This window comes from Manis javanica, chromosome 10 (genome assembly GCF_040802235.1).
Source record: "Manis javanica isolate MJ-LG chromosome 10, MJ_LKY, whole genome shotgun sequence".
Taxonomy (NCBI): Eukaryota; Metazoa; Chordata; class Mammalia; order Pholidota; family Manidae; genus Manis; species Manis javanica.
Genome location: NC_133165.1, coordinates 100,083,717 through 100,098,698, shown reverse-complemented (window position 1 = coordinate 100,098,698; position 14,982 = coordinate 100,083,717). Strand labels below are relative to the sequence as shown.

At 41.0% G+C, this 14,982-nt stretch overlaps 1 protein-coding gene across 4 annotated transcripts in view; it reads right to left on the bottom strand.

Moving 5' to 3' along the window:
• The window catches only part of ANO4 (anoctamin 4), a 388,856-nt gene that overhangs the window by 294,993 nt on the left and 78,881 nt on the right, over positions 1 to 14,982 (bottom strand). Inside the window, exon 1 of one of the 4 annotated variants that reach the window (XM_073213692.1) lies at positions 13,973 to 14,240. The exons of the other annotated variants lie outside the window; for them this stretch is intronic. The gene's annotated coding sequence lies outside the window, so the exon portion shown is untranslated. Of the gene's footprint in view, positions 1 to 13,972; positions 14,241 to 14,982 lie in introns of those variants that run through there. 4 annotated transcript variants of the gene reach the window in all.

Below are 14,982 nucleotides of genomic sequence, written 5' to 3'. Positions count from 1 at the left end.
CCAGGAATACCTATTTAAAGCCCCTGGAGTGGACCGGCCATTTGTCTGAGTTTTAAGCACTAAAGAGTTTTATATGCATAATCCTGGCCTATGCTGACCCTGGAAATAAGGAGGGCAGCCTGATCTTTGGGCAGAAGTCTTTGTTAGCAACTTGGCTCACTCTGCTGCTAACCCCAGCCTTAATTTGACACTCTCCCAAGGCACCATGCCTCTCCTTAATGGTCCACACAGAATAGCTGCACAAGATCTTGGCCTTATGTGCCAGAGAGTAACACCCTCCCAAGTTCAACGTCAATGAATAATTCTCAAAACCTCAGCTGAAAAGAACAATGCACAGACAAGAGTACGTGAAGGTTAAGTAGCCCACCTACTCTTCCCCCCACTGGCCCAACCCGGATTAACGGAGAACAGGGTACATGAACAGATCCCTAGAGTTGCTTTCACAAAATTTGCTTTGAAGCAATGTTGTTAACACAAAAGTGTTTTAGGAGAATCAGCCTTACAAAACCTGATGATTTTCATAACAAAACCCAGTGTACTCTTTATGGGGACTCCTGGGAGAAACGCTCATCTGATGTTGGTGCCAAGAGAAGTTACAGTCCTCCTAACCAATTCATTCTTTTTACTCCTAAAAGAATTTCTTCTTCCTGCTGGATGATAGAAAGCTGGCAGCTAAAGCCATGGCCCCTCTATCTGGGTTGTTCTGGCATGCAATTTTGTTCCCACCATTTCTTTCTTACATTGGACCTTCTTTTACTACATCAAGTGTTACTACATCACATATTCTTCTCAGGAGCCTAAATTCTTTCTGGTATGAGGTAATATACATATAAATACCTACATTCATACTGGATCTTTGCCCTATAATCTCATGCTCCCTCTACATCCTTCTACATTCATCCTCAGAACCACTTCCCTTTAAAATATTGCATATTTTTCAATTTGGAGTCATGACTATATTATGGGCTGTCACATAAAGCCAAGTTACCAAGAATGCAAGATACAATCATTAGACTCTCCAAAAGTAACTAAAAAATAAACAGGGTACAGTAGTATTTACTCAACAGATCAACAACAACAAAAAAAAACAGAAAACCAAAATTTGCTTCTAGGTTTTGTCAACAATCATTTTGGAACTCGCTTTTATGCCAGACACTAAGCTAGATATAAAGAGTAAAAAGAAAAACAAGAATGGCTCATTAACTCAAAAAGATTGCTATAGTCTGTGGAGTTACATATGTTTATATGTCTGCATATATGTATACATGCACACACACATATGGTATATCACTAACACTGACATAATTCTATATACAACCTGGCTGCGATCCATAAAACTTTCACGAATGTATGTTCAGTTTCATGATACATGTCACATGATTTATAGAAATATGCTGTTTGGAAGAAAGCACTGCATCACTCAAATATAACTTCCAAAGATAAAGGGAACTACCCTTGACTCAACTCTCTGGAACATTCTATAACCATTTGCTAATGGAGAAAAGTACCTAGCCTTGAGGAAAATAAGAACTCTTTTAGGTAAAAAAGACTCAGATAAAATGTTAGGCAATCTATAATTTTCAGCTACATTTCATTCATCTTCCCCACATTCCCAAGACCGGTGATCTATGGGTCCTTTCCTATGCTGCCCCTCCCCCCACCACATTGTTCCTCTCCTATGTCAATCCAAAGAAGCTGCCAGTTTATTATATTATCAGGGCCCTGGTTACTATTTCCTGAAAATTCTCAGCTGTGAAATTGCTTCAAGTTAAATTTAAGTATAGTCTCTTCATCAATTTTATTGCTCAGGAAAGTAGACACCATTTATATACTTCCAATTAACCCTACTTAACACAGTCTCCCAGAGTAAGGTAGTTCTGGGAGTTCTCTACTGAATCATTTCACATTCCTGTGCAGCTTACAAGGACACAGATGCACAAAAGTTAACCCTGCAAGAGTTCACGATTGCCCACACTCACCATACTGGCTGCACTGACTGCTCTTGCTAAAGTGGCCCTCCCCAGCTATTATTTCTTCATCTCCCTTTAAAATATCATGTATTTCCTTAGCAGTAGTTATCTAACTGACACTTGCCCATTTTACTTCCCAGGCACATCTTCTGCATCCCTTCAGCTCCAGTTTGGAGACAGATCCAGAACCCTGCCATCCCACACCACCACCAGTGCCACCACCCTGGGTCGCCATCCATCTCTTCTGGTTTGTTGTAGCCTCTTAACCAATCTGTTTACACCCTGATTCCCTACAGCCTGTCCTTCATGCTGCAGCAAGGGGATCTTTTTAAGGCTGCCAGTCAAATCATGGCATTCCTGTACCCAAAACACTGCTCTTCCTTTCTGAGTAAAATCTGACACCTACTATGACCTCTAGCTCCCAGCCTCCTCCTCTGGGCACCCTGGCTACTCTTTAATCACGCCAAGTACAGTCTCTTCTCAGGGCATCTGCACCGGCTGTTCCCTGCTTGGACACCCTGTCCCAATTATCTCCTGGATCATACCCTGCCTCACTCTCCACAGGTCTCTGCTCAGTATCACCTTGCTGAGAGGACTGTGCTGGCCAGCGTGCTCCATGCAACCCTCCCTTCCCCTTCAATCTGTTCCAGGGCACGGACCACTGCCTGACATATCCGCTTATTCTCAGTTTCTTTGTTAGTTTCCTCCCACTCTAATACAATGTTTTTCGAGGCAGGGAGCATATCTATCTTATATCCTGCTGTATCTCTGAAGCCTAGTACAGAGCCTGACCTACAGGTGAATGTAATAAATAATTGAATGAATCTAATGTGAGATCTCTGTCACTCCTAATGTCACTGCCCTAGTTTAAGAGAAAATATTCTCTCACTGGGCTCACTGGTATAGTCTCCATACCAGTATTTCTGATTGGATAGTCCTCCTGATCTAATTTGTCTTCCATATGGCCACTGGAATGATGTCATCCACAATCTGACCTTGTCTTTCCTGCTCAAAATATTCTCCAGTGCCTACACAATATAGCAAAACCTCCTTTGCATGTTACATGAAACTTGAGATTCGGAACACCTGCCTAAGCCTCATCTCCTACCATAGCCCCATAGACTAAATTACTTGTAACTCACTCATGACCCACTGACATTGCATTTGCTAGTTTCTGTGTCTGGAGCAGACTTCCCTGCTTTGCCTACCTGGAAGCAACTCATCTAAATGGTCTTAGTTCAGATGTCACCCCCACAGTGAAGCCTTCCCTGATTGCCTCAGGACAGTTACAAGTCCTCCCCTCTTCCATGATCCGATTCCACCTTGCCTACAGTTTCAGGAAATCACTTTATTTTATTATAATGATTTGTTTTCCAGTCAGTCTCTCAATGAACAGCAATCCTCTTAACAAAAGTACCTGTCTTACTACCACTCACATTCCTAATGCTTGGCCTATAGTAAGTGCCCATTAAATGCCTGGTTTTATTAATTAATAGGTAAATGAATTACTATAAGACAACTTTACAGAACACTTTGCAAAACAATCTGAGCAACTGGTGCCCTGAATTTGGGAGTGCAATAAACTTTAAATTCAATTGCAAACTTAAAAAAGCAAGTATGTTTTTATAGTCAGATCAGCAATTCCAAATATGGGGTTTTAAAAGAGAGGTAAAAAGAAATGAGTCAATCACATTCATCTATACATATTTTATATTGAATCATTTCACATTCAATCATTATTCATTCTGTGCTGCCTAAAGAACCCTCCCATTCCCTTCTCATCCCTCAATACTTTTGGAAATGTGTGAAGACTAAGCAAGAACCTATCATAAAACTATACTGACTAATTTAAAGAAAAAATACTACCAAAATATATGAATAAAACTTAAAACCACTACTGAGATTCATGAAAGATTTGAGTAACTGGGAACAAATTCTCTGGGGACAGGTTGATTCAATCTAATTAAAAATTCTCCCTAGAATAATCTACAATTTAAGCCTTCCCCCAAAACATTGTTTTCTTTTTTTTTAGAAGTAGGCAATTTATAAAGTTCATACAGAAAAGTAAGCATGTAAGAAGATCCAGGAAAATCCTGCAACAAACAAAGAATAAGAGGAGGCTAGCCATACCAGATATTAAAATAAATAAAACTAGGGAAATTAACATAGTGCAGAGCTAGCCAACAAACTGACAGCTAACAAACCAGAGCAAACTCTCCAAAAAGAGTTCTACTGTATAAGGGGATTTAATAAAGGATGCTACCCTTTCATGCTACCTCTACTCTCACCCAAGAAAACATCATCATTCTCAAGAATTAATATGTCACAGGCAAGGAAAAGATACATCATTCAAGAAATATTTGGGGACAACTGGGTAGTTGTTGAGGAAAAATAAAATTGAGCTTCTATTTCATTATTAAACAAAATAAGTGTGAACCAAAGATATATACAAAAATAGTCATAAAAATACAGGAAGTTGTGGAATAATTTTTTTTATGATCCCAAAGTAGGTTACGCTTTCCTGATTATTACACAAAATCCAGAAACTATTAAAGTAACATATGACAACTTTAACTACAAAAAATTAAAAGTTTCATGTCCCCAAATACCATAAATAATATCAAAAGACAAGTGACAAAACAATGGGAAATATTTGGGAGGAAATCATAAGATGTGTTAATTTCTTTAATATATAAAGAGTTCCTAAAAATCAAGAACAAAACTCAAATCTTAAATGTGAGCTTGCAAGGAACATGAACAGAGTGGCCGCAGAAGAGGAAAATACAGAGTAAGCACATGACAAGACGCTCAAACTAAACTATGAGATATTCTTTTCACCTAGCAAAATAGCAAAGACAAAAATGCTTGCTCACAGGCTCAGGAGTGAGAAAACAGGCATTCTCATCCATTGTTGGTGGGGATTTAAATTGTCAATAGCAATTTGGTAAGACCTATCAAAATTTTAAACTCACATGCTTGTGACAAGGCATTCTGTTTTCAGAAATCTTTCCTACAAACTTACAGGCACATAACCACTCCTCCAGAACCACCCTGCCCCATCTACACCAATCCCATCTTCTTGGTTATTCTCTCCACGACCTACAAGCTACATTCCAGGAATATCCTGTCTAGAGCACACACCACTCAAGAAGCAACCACCCCTAACCCCTCTTGAATGTCAACAGTCAAAGGAATTTAATCTTATTTGCTGCCATCTTTCTCCCTTTCTCCTCCACTTCACTTTCCTCCTTCCCTGCCAGAAAGTCATCAGTTGAGACTAGTAGGTCCTCCTCCCATGGACCCCTGTGGTCATGTGGTCCTTCAAGACTCCTGCTCATACATCACTGTGATACAGACTTAGAATTCAAGTAAACTGAATAATAAGCATCTAACAGACTGATAAAAACTGAGATCCCTCTAAAAAGTTTCATCGTAAAATTAACCACAAATGTGAAGTAGGAAGACCATAATCATTAATGAAAAATGCGGTTAAACAGGTAAATGTACACGTACAACATACATACATATGAGAACTTCAAACTCTTAAAAACAGAGACAAGTAATAATAATAATGAGTTAATTGCTGGGAAACTTAACCGCCTTGCAGGCACTGTACAAAGCACTTTCCATGTACTATCTCATTTAACACAACAACTCTCTGAGGTAGAGATCATTAGTTGCCCATTTTTATAGTTGAGGACAAAGATACCCAAAGAGACAAAGTAAGCTGCCAAAAGTCCCGAGGTGAATTAAGTGGTAGACCCAGGATGGGAGCCTGTTTGCCCCAGAGTCTAGGCTATGACCAAGAGCTATTTTCCTTTAAAGCCTAATTCTTTTCCAAGCAAGGCAGAAAGTACTGACTGAAAGCTTGTTTGCAGTAGAATGGAACACTGCTACTGAATTAAAGATCACACGGAATATACAATGGGGATTTTTGGAAATTCATAAATACTGCTTTTTGTTCAAAGGCACCATTTCAAAGGACCAAACCATGCAGATGTTCTGCATTAGGCAGAACTGTTTTTGTGAATATTTCCTGTTGACATACATGTGTCTTACTGGCTTTATCTTCCCTCCCAATTTGAAATTCCCTGCTAAATTTGTGTGTTCACTCTGCAGTTCACTCCCGTGTCCTCAGAAGCTGTGCTTGCTGGCAACATCCCCAAGTTCTCTGCCCTATCCCAGGTCCAGAGTTCCCTAAATTCAACCTCCCAGTCTCCCAGAAATCCCAATCTGTTCCCCTCAGACTCAAGTAACAGATCTATTTCCCATGTTCTTCATTTAAATTCCAAAAACTTTACTTTTGAGGAAAATACTAATGAACGTTAATGTCCATCATACTTTTCTTTTCAGTCAGTTCTAGAAGTAAATGCCGAATGATAACTTTTGTTCACAGTACTCCAATTGTTTCAACAGCTGCACTTATCTAGGATGGAAAAGAACTCTCAAGATTCTGGTTTATGATTGACTAATCATAAAGTAAACACAAAAAACAGCAAGCTAAAAACAATGAGAAGAGAATATAAAATAATTTAAACATAATGCATATGTTAAATAAATGGAAAGAAAACCCAAGTGTGAAGATAACAGTAGCATAAACATAGCATTTTTCTCCATGGTGCTCGCTCGTCACCCTCTGAAACATGCTTTATATTTGCTAATGTTTTTGTCAGTTTCCTCCTCCTCCTCCCAGATACTTAGCTCTATGAAGGCAAGATGTTGACTGTTTAGTTCCCTGATGCGTCTGGACAGTGCCAGGAACTGTGCCTGAAGCACAATGAGTGCTTAATAAGTGCTTGTTGAGTGAGGTGATTGAGTGAACAAATGGGGCTTCTTTTCTATGTCAACATCTCTCCATAGACAAAATGTATTTGCTTCCACGTTCTGCTCAAGGTATCTAGAGACTTTCTTTACAACTCCTCAGTCTTTTTAGCTAACTTTCAAGGTTGGAGAGTCATCTGATCAGATCCGGTTCTCAGGTATACAAAAACTTAACAGCTTACCACTTCTTATACATACATACGTTCCCGGATTCCTTTAGGAAAAGAAAAGAGGGAAGAGGCAGAGCAGAAATCATACTTTTGGGATGAGCTCAACCAGTTACAGACAGAAGATTTTTTCTAAGCTACTTTTTCACCTACATGAGACCAGCTTATGAATGAATATCCTCACTGGATCACAAAATGACTGTATTCCTTGTAAACAGCATAAAGCTAATTGCTAAAGAAATGTAAGTTATTAGTAATAAAGCACCAAAGGACTGTGAATCCTTTATAATCTGGTCAGTATATTAACAGGCACTTCAGCGACCTCCATCCTAAACTCCCTAGGTCTGAACTGATTGATTTAGGTTAGATTTCCTGGCTTCACTTCCATGTGATGACTTTGAATATCAAAGTGCACCCTCAGGGACAAAAGGTATGGGTGAGAAAACAAGCGTTTTATGCAGTTATATATTGATCAACAGATATCTTTCTCTCCTGAATAGAGTTAATTAAATATTAAATTAAAAATTATTAATCATTATTAAATAGATTTCATTAAATCTGAGGTTTCCAAATAAATTCCCATTTGGCTTTTTCCAGACCCTACTAATTATCTACCAACTTTCAGAAAGAATAAGATGCCATTTAGACCTTTTGATACCATTCCCATCTCCCCACACAAATGGTCCCGTCTTTTCCTGCATTTTCCACTCTTCTATCCACAATGCCTCTGCCAAAGCCCCATCATTGTTGACACACTCTCCGATGTCTAGGTTCTTACTTGAGCCAGCCCCTCTGTCTGCAGTGCCCTTTCCACCCCTGCCTTCTGTGCAAGTCTACAGCTTTCTAGAATCTCCATTTATAACAGTCTGTCTTGTAACCAAGTTACTTACATGTAGAACAAATTCTTACTAGTTGGTGGCCTTTTGAAGGAAAAGAATTATGTCTTTTTTTCCCAGTCTTTCATTCCTAGGAACCTAACACAATGCTTCTGTTTACAGAAGGCACTTAATAAATTCTTGTTGTTTACTTTATTGAAACTCCTTTGGAGGCAGAGACATTTTCTGGAGGGTTTGCATAGAATTTCTAATGCACACAGAAGGATGGCTGCCAATGTCTTTATCCTTCTTAATTCATATAGTCACATTATTTTGAAAAATTAAGTTCTCCACATAGAGCAGTAATTGCCAATATCAGCACCGTAAGTTTTATATAGTGATTCCTGATCTGTTTAAGGATTATTGGGTATCTTCTGTACAGCAGTCAGGGAACTAGGTCTTGACATATGGAGATGAAAATACAGTCCCTGTCCTAGAGGAACAAATGCCTATTTGAGAAAGCAAGCCAAGTAGACAAATAATTACAATATACTCTACAAAGTCCTATGAGATCTTTGTACTGAGGGCTGTAAATGGGCAAACATGGGATCTACTAGTTCAGCTTTGGGCAACAGGGGTCAGTAAAGTGGTATCAGAAAGCTTCCATGAAAGATGGTATCTTAACCTGCCTTGAAAGTTAGTCTAACGAGTGGAAAGAATTTCAAGCAAAGGAAAACAGCACATGCAAAGACACTGAGGCAAGTGAGAGTACTGTGTATTTCTAAGCCCTGCAAATGGTTTGGTACTTCTGGAACATTCCATGGGGGCTGCAGAACAAGGAAGCAAGGGCTATCCATTATGAGCCTGTATGCTAGACCAAGGAATTTGGTCTTTAACCTGCCGTTAGTTCCATGGACCCCGTGCTATTCAGACTATCTATTTAGGATTCCAGGGGACAGGTTTGTTTTGCCAAAGAATAGAACTGTCAATTCATCAATCACAACTATAGCATAAACAAATTTAGCTAATTGATCTCCTTTGTTCAGTCAGTTAACAAAATCAGAGGCTGAAAACTGTCTTGGAAAACTGGAGGATATGCTGCACTGACAGCAAAGGTGGCTTTTTATGAAAGGAACTTCTCAGTGGAATAGTCACAGGCAACAGCTGTCCCAGCAAACCATGTTTCAACTGGATTCTTTGAGAAACCACATGAAACAGTAAACAGATCACTGGCTGAGAGTCAAGGCAATAAATTTCTTGAAGCATAGCTAGACTCTGAACTCCCCCAGAGCAACAGCCACATCCAGACGTCTCACCACTGGATCCATACTCTTGGCGCTGGGATGGACACAACAGGTGCCCAGTAAGTATTAGGTAGATTGGATGAAAGAATCAACCCAAAAATATCACCCCCTCTACAAAACAGAAATAACAATCAACTAAATATTTAAGCATAGGGAGGGAGGGTGGCCTAAGCACAGTGTTTGTAAAATTCTTGAAATATTCATAAGAAAAGTAGGATTTCAATATAAAAAACACATTTCCACAGAAGCATGAGCAAATTACCATAAACATTTGCCTGATGTGACTCACTGTGACTGGTACAACCACGTAATCTGCATGAAATGAAGCCAGAAATAATGGGCAACAGTGAGTTAGATGCCACAAAGCAGTTTTGTGAGCAATGAATGACACAGTAAGTGTCAGCTGTGTACTGTGGAAGTGGCCCCATACCAGGAAGGAACAGGGGTCTGAGTAAATCCATACACATATCACTAAACTGTCTTGTCCAGGTCCTAACCGGGTGTCCAACCCTGGGGAAGGCACTGAACCTCTTAACCTCCCTGAACCTTAACTTGCTCCTCTAGGAAATGAGAGAGTAAGTCACTTTTGAGGGCAAGAAGAGATATTTCAGAATGTTCCAGGGTAAGTCCATGGTTATCATATACACATAAGCCTTATTCATGAATGTTTACCATGATCACACTTTCCTGAGTAACTCCGATGTCATGATGGCTGTCGGCTTTGTGGGACCAAGGGAAGGTACAAGACTACCCCCTCCACGAATATCTAATCTGGGTCAATTGCCTTAGAAATAACCATCTATCTAATAAAAAAACAGAGGTATAATAAAAGTCCACAATTTTTAATGACTGGGAAAACTTTCTGGGACTATCTGACCCAACCCCAACGGAGCAGATAGGGGTTTGAGTCATAGCCAGTTAGTGGACAGGGTTGAAAAGGAACCCAGGGTCCCAAAGACACCCAATGTGACTGACTGTGGTCTCTGATGGTCTCCAGATGCTCATTCCCTCTCTGACACTCCCAGGAGGTCCCCAGTGGGGGCCCAAGATGAAAAATGTAAGTAAGTGAATTCCTGTTGTATTACAATATGTCTGCCTTCTATAAGATTGGCTGCTGGCTCACACAAGCCAAAAGGTCACTCAGCAGATGCCTAATTAAGGGTCAAAATTTCTATTAGAGAAAAGGACCACAAACCCTGTCATTATGTGTTTTTAACAATTTCTTGGATTTTTAGACTTAAGAGCCAACAGCCTGACTAGATAATTAAATGCTAAATAAAGGGAAGAATTTTCCCCTTTCGTCTTGCATTTTTTTGGGGGCTAGTGATTTGGTTCTCCTCCAAAATTCTGCCATCTCCCTCTACCACCCAAGAGATATAACTTGCAACATAAACATTTATGACAGCATGGCTAGATTATTATGCTACTGATGACATGAATTTTTTATCTGCAAAGCTGACCTAGTGGTTATAGTCCTAAGTGAATTCAGTAGGGAGGCACAGATCAAAAATGCAGTATTCAACACAGCTCATGAAGCATTTCTCCTATTTTATACAATCTGTCTGAGCTGCCAATTGAATAGCAAGTTCCTTTCAAAGTAGATCACTGTAGCTGGTGTTAGAAATGGTTTTGAGTCTCTGTTAAAGAGCAGTCCTCCCTCTAAGCAGCTTTATGTGGGAGTTGTACATTACTCTTCTTACTCTGTAAAACAGGCTCATGGAGAGAAGGTAAAGGGACTATGCTGGCTTAATTATATTGGAAAAAGCAGCAGAAAAATTCAGCCAACATCCTTATGATGCAGTTCATTCAGTTCCCAAAGAAAAACTATATCACATAATCAAATTGTTTTACTTTGTATCAGCCATAAACTCTCCCTCTTAATACAAAGACCTTTCAGGTAGTAAATATGTCAAGACATGAGGGCAGTTCAACCTAGATGGATCTAGAATGTCATTAATTAAAATGCTAAACTGATGCTATTTCTGGTCCTGGTAATCAACTGTGGAAAATAGCTTCAATGACAAGAATGCCTGCAGAGGATGAGGTTATATTTGTATTAATAGGGACAATTTCTTCTCTCAGTTCCATGATTACAGGTTGAACCTTAGAGTTCAGTTACTAAAAGAGAGGCTGTAACCAACTTTATTAATCATCAATTTCCACTGTAAGTTTATATGAGAACACATATGCATGTTCACATATAGAAATATATGTAAGGCAGATGTGGAAGAGAGAAAAACAGAAAGGGGGAAAATGGAGCATACTGATTCACAATACGAGCAGCAGGCTTCAAACTAAAACACCACTGAAAGTAAAAGTACTGTTTGATGATAGCTGTAATTAAGGTATGAAAAATGAATAACTGCATCTAGACCAATGTAGGTATTTCTAGACCCATTTCAAATACTTTCAGCATGCTAGAGTGTCAAGCAAAATCAGGTGCAGGGCACAGCAGCTAAATAAACACACACAAATAGAATGTTGCAGTGAAGTCATCACACTAAGAGGCTACTGGCTCCACTCTGCACAGCTTTTATCAATTTTTCCTGCAGTAGTTTTCTAGTCTGTTTTCAGAGACCCTGCACAGGCATTAATATGACACCATGCTGTGAGAGAAGGCAATGCTGAAGAATGCACTCTCCCATTTCAAAGAAATCCCCAAAGGCGTTATCTGGAGGAGGGGGAGTGGGAAGTGGGGAAATCCCTACCGAAAAAAAAAAAAAAAGCTAGCTAGAGCATGCCAAGAATACCTCAGGAATGTTTCTTCTGTTCTCTAAATGAACATGTTACAACTATTAAAACTATGTACACATAACTGTCACAAATAAACAGTACATTTGTGTATATGCTAACACATTCATATAATTCTGATTGAATAAGAAAACATTTTGTTCAACAGAATACAGGAAGCCTAAAGAACTGTCTCTCTCAAAGCTAAAGCTGCTACTAATTAAAGTATTTTCTAAATGCATCTGAAATTGCCTGCAGTGTGAAATACAGAGTCTATTTCCATAACACACAAGCTAGCTCTAACTCTCTCTATCTTGATGCATACCTCAAGTTGCCAGGCATCTGATAAAAATCCTTGCAATTGGAGAAAAGAAAAATAGGCAAAGTAAGAAAACACCATTTAGGATGGAAGCAAAAAAGTAAACATGATAGAACCATCAAAGGAATCCGAGAAGTCTGTGAGTCAAATCACAATACTGCTGAGCCATAATCAAGTGTAGTAATGAGTGGATATTAAAACAGCTAATCTAAACAATGCTAAAACTATCTCAAACATTATTTAAGGACTCAGAGACAACAGTCTGCGAGGTTTCTAATTTTTTGTGGTTGCTGCTGTTAACCAATTTGCTGCTTTTACTCTGAAACTGGGCTATCATGTAAACATCTACAAATTCTTGCTATTTATTTACATGTACGCTTTCATTTTTGCAAGGAATCCTCTACCAAAAACACCAAATGTATCTACTTTAGACCCAGAGAACAGAATAGAAGCATATGCCTGATGTCATCACCACTATTTTAAGAAAAATCCACAAAAGTTGGGAGAATCAACAAGACAGTTAAGGAACTTTTTACATCCCAAACTCCCAATCACCAGGGAGAGAGACCACAAATCTCACCCCACATTTTTTTCCCTCGTTTATTATCCCCCCAAATTCACATGGGTTAGTATAGCGTTTTACAAGTCAGGGGCTGAATTTCATTTGATGGGTACCCTGTGTAGAGTGAAACGGACCAGGATTAGAAAACCCATACAAAATCAAATAGGATGACCCATCTCCAGCCCAAAACCGGAAAAGAACTAAGTAGATTAACAACCGTGAAGCTGCTTCGTTGGAATGCTGTATTGACCAAAAGAATAAGCAGATAATCTCTCTGTAGAGATTCCTTCGAACTAGTTTGAGAACTATGCCTAAATGTTCTTGGTTTCCTTCAGGCTTCAAAAGCCAGCCAGTAATAAACTTGAAGTGCTCTCTGCAGCAAACCTCTGGAGACCAGGTGAAAAATTAGAACACTATTCTAAGAGTAATGCCCTGGAATAAACAATCTGCTTGTGGATGCTGCAACACGCATGTTCTTCCGCAGAAACCTGCTTATTTTCTCTTACGAAAGTCCAACCGTTTGAACAGCCCCAGAGCATTTTATCTCCCAGCAGGAGAATGAAACTATGTTGCCAACTCGAAAATGTTCCTATCATCACTGCTCTGCCACCCTCTGAAGAGGATATAAAATATGTTTTGCAGAACAGACACCGTGAGATTCCAAAGGGAAAGAAGCAATGAGGTCATGAGTTAGTCGGTCGGCCAGTGCAGGATTCCTCCCGCCGCGAACGTTACTGCCCGAGTTGCGAAGCCCACAAGGTACAGGGCCATTCTGGACCCACCGGCAGGTGCTCACGGCGCGGCTGCCCACAGCCGACTCCAACATAACTCACACGGGTGCTCGTCTTCACCCGGAAAGATGGAACAGTTTGTTACGTGGGCCGATCAGCCACGGCCCCTCCGGCTTCCTAGCGTGCACCCCAGCATGCCAAGGGTTTATCTTGCCCAGATTTGTCAGTCACCCTCCACAGATTCCCTGCACACTGCTGCAGTTTCCCATCGTGAATACATTTCCCTGGCTGCCGCTTCAAGGACAAAGAGAGAGTGCTTATGTTTCCATCGCAGCCGAGGAGCTCAGGTTTACGGTATAAAAAAAAAAAATGAAAAAGGCAAAACAATTCAGACAAATGACCCCTGGCATCTTAGTGAGCTGGATCGCCCCAGACATGGATCCACGAAAACAGGAGAACCGCAGAGAGGTCACTAAGCTTAGCTGGGAAGAGAGCGAGGGAGAGAGCCTTCAGGTCCCTGCAGCAGAGCAGCTCATTCAACGGGAGCACTTACCATAAAAATAGAAAGAGCCGACGGAAGGAGAAAGGATGCCGCCTCGGTGCCTTAGGCAGAAAGAAATCCGCCGCGAAGCTCCAGGCACAGCCCGCGAGGAGGCCAGCAAAGTGTTGAGAAGCGATAAAACCGCCACACACAAGTCCTCTCCAGCCTCGCCTCGGCCCGCATGCAGTTGTTGGGGCCGTGGAAGCCCTGAGAAGTCCGGGACAGGACTCTCCCGAGAGCGGGCCGGCGCGAACGCAGCCTGGCGGATCTCTCCGCTGTCAGAGCCTCACGCCCAGGACGAGCCCTCCCCCCCGGTGCAGGGGCGGCATGGTCGGGGCTGGCCGGGCACCAGGCCGGGGTCGGCAAGGGGAGGCGGGGGCGGAAAGGAGCCTCCCGGGAGTCCAGGGAGCCGCCGGTGGGAATATCAGTATTCCATATCAGTTATTGCCAGCGACCAATCAGCCCAGCCAGGGGGCCGTGTCAGTGTGACAGGAGAGCAGCCAACGACAGAAAGCCAGTCTGAAGGAGGCAGGACAGCCCCCTGCTTCAAAGAGAAGTTTGGAAGAATTGGCGTCGTATCCTCCACCCAGTTGCTGATGATGTTTGCTTGGTGTTGAAAACAAAGTCCAAAGCCTCATAATTATGCCAGCCACTCAGGGAGTTTCCTGGGCATCCCACAGCATCTCTGCCAAGACGCCGGACTTGAAACCCACCCTACGTTGTGTCTATTGGCATCTTGCAGAGCAGACCGCCCTGCTCACGTGTGCAGAGGTCACCACGAGTACAGTAATGGCACCTTGGATTTGAACTTCTCTATGGTCAACATGCAGGATAAGACGACCAGGCTCCCTATTTCACAAGTGAAAATTTTGGAGTAATATTAAAGGGCTTTCCAGAAATCTGCCTCTCAGTTTGATTCCTTTTCTTGTGTCACACATGTATAGAAGTACTTGTTAGAGATGAATTTATAAAAATAGCCTACATCTCCCTGTGAGGTCTCTTAAGTCACCCTAAGACAGAAA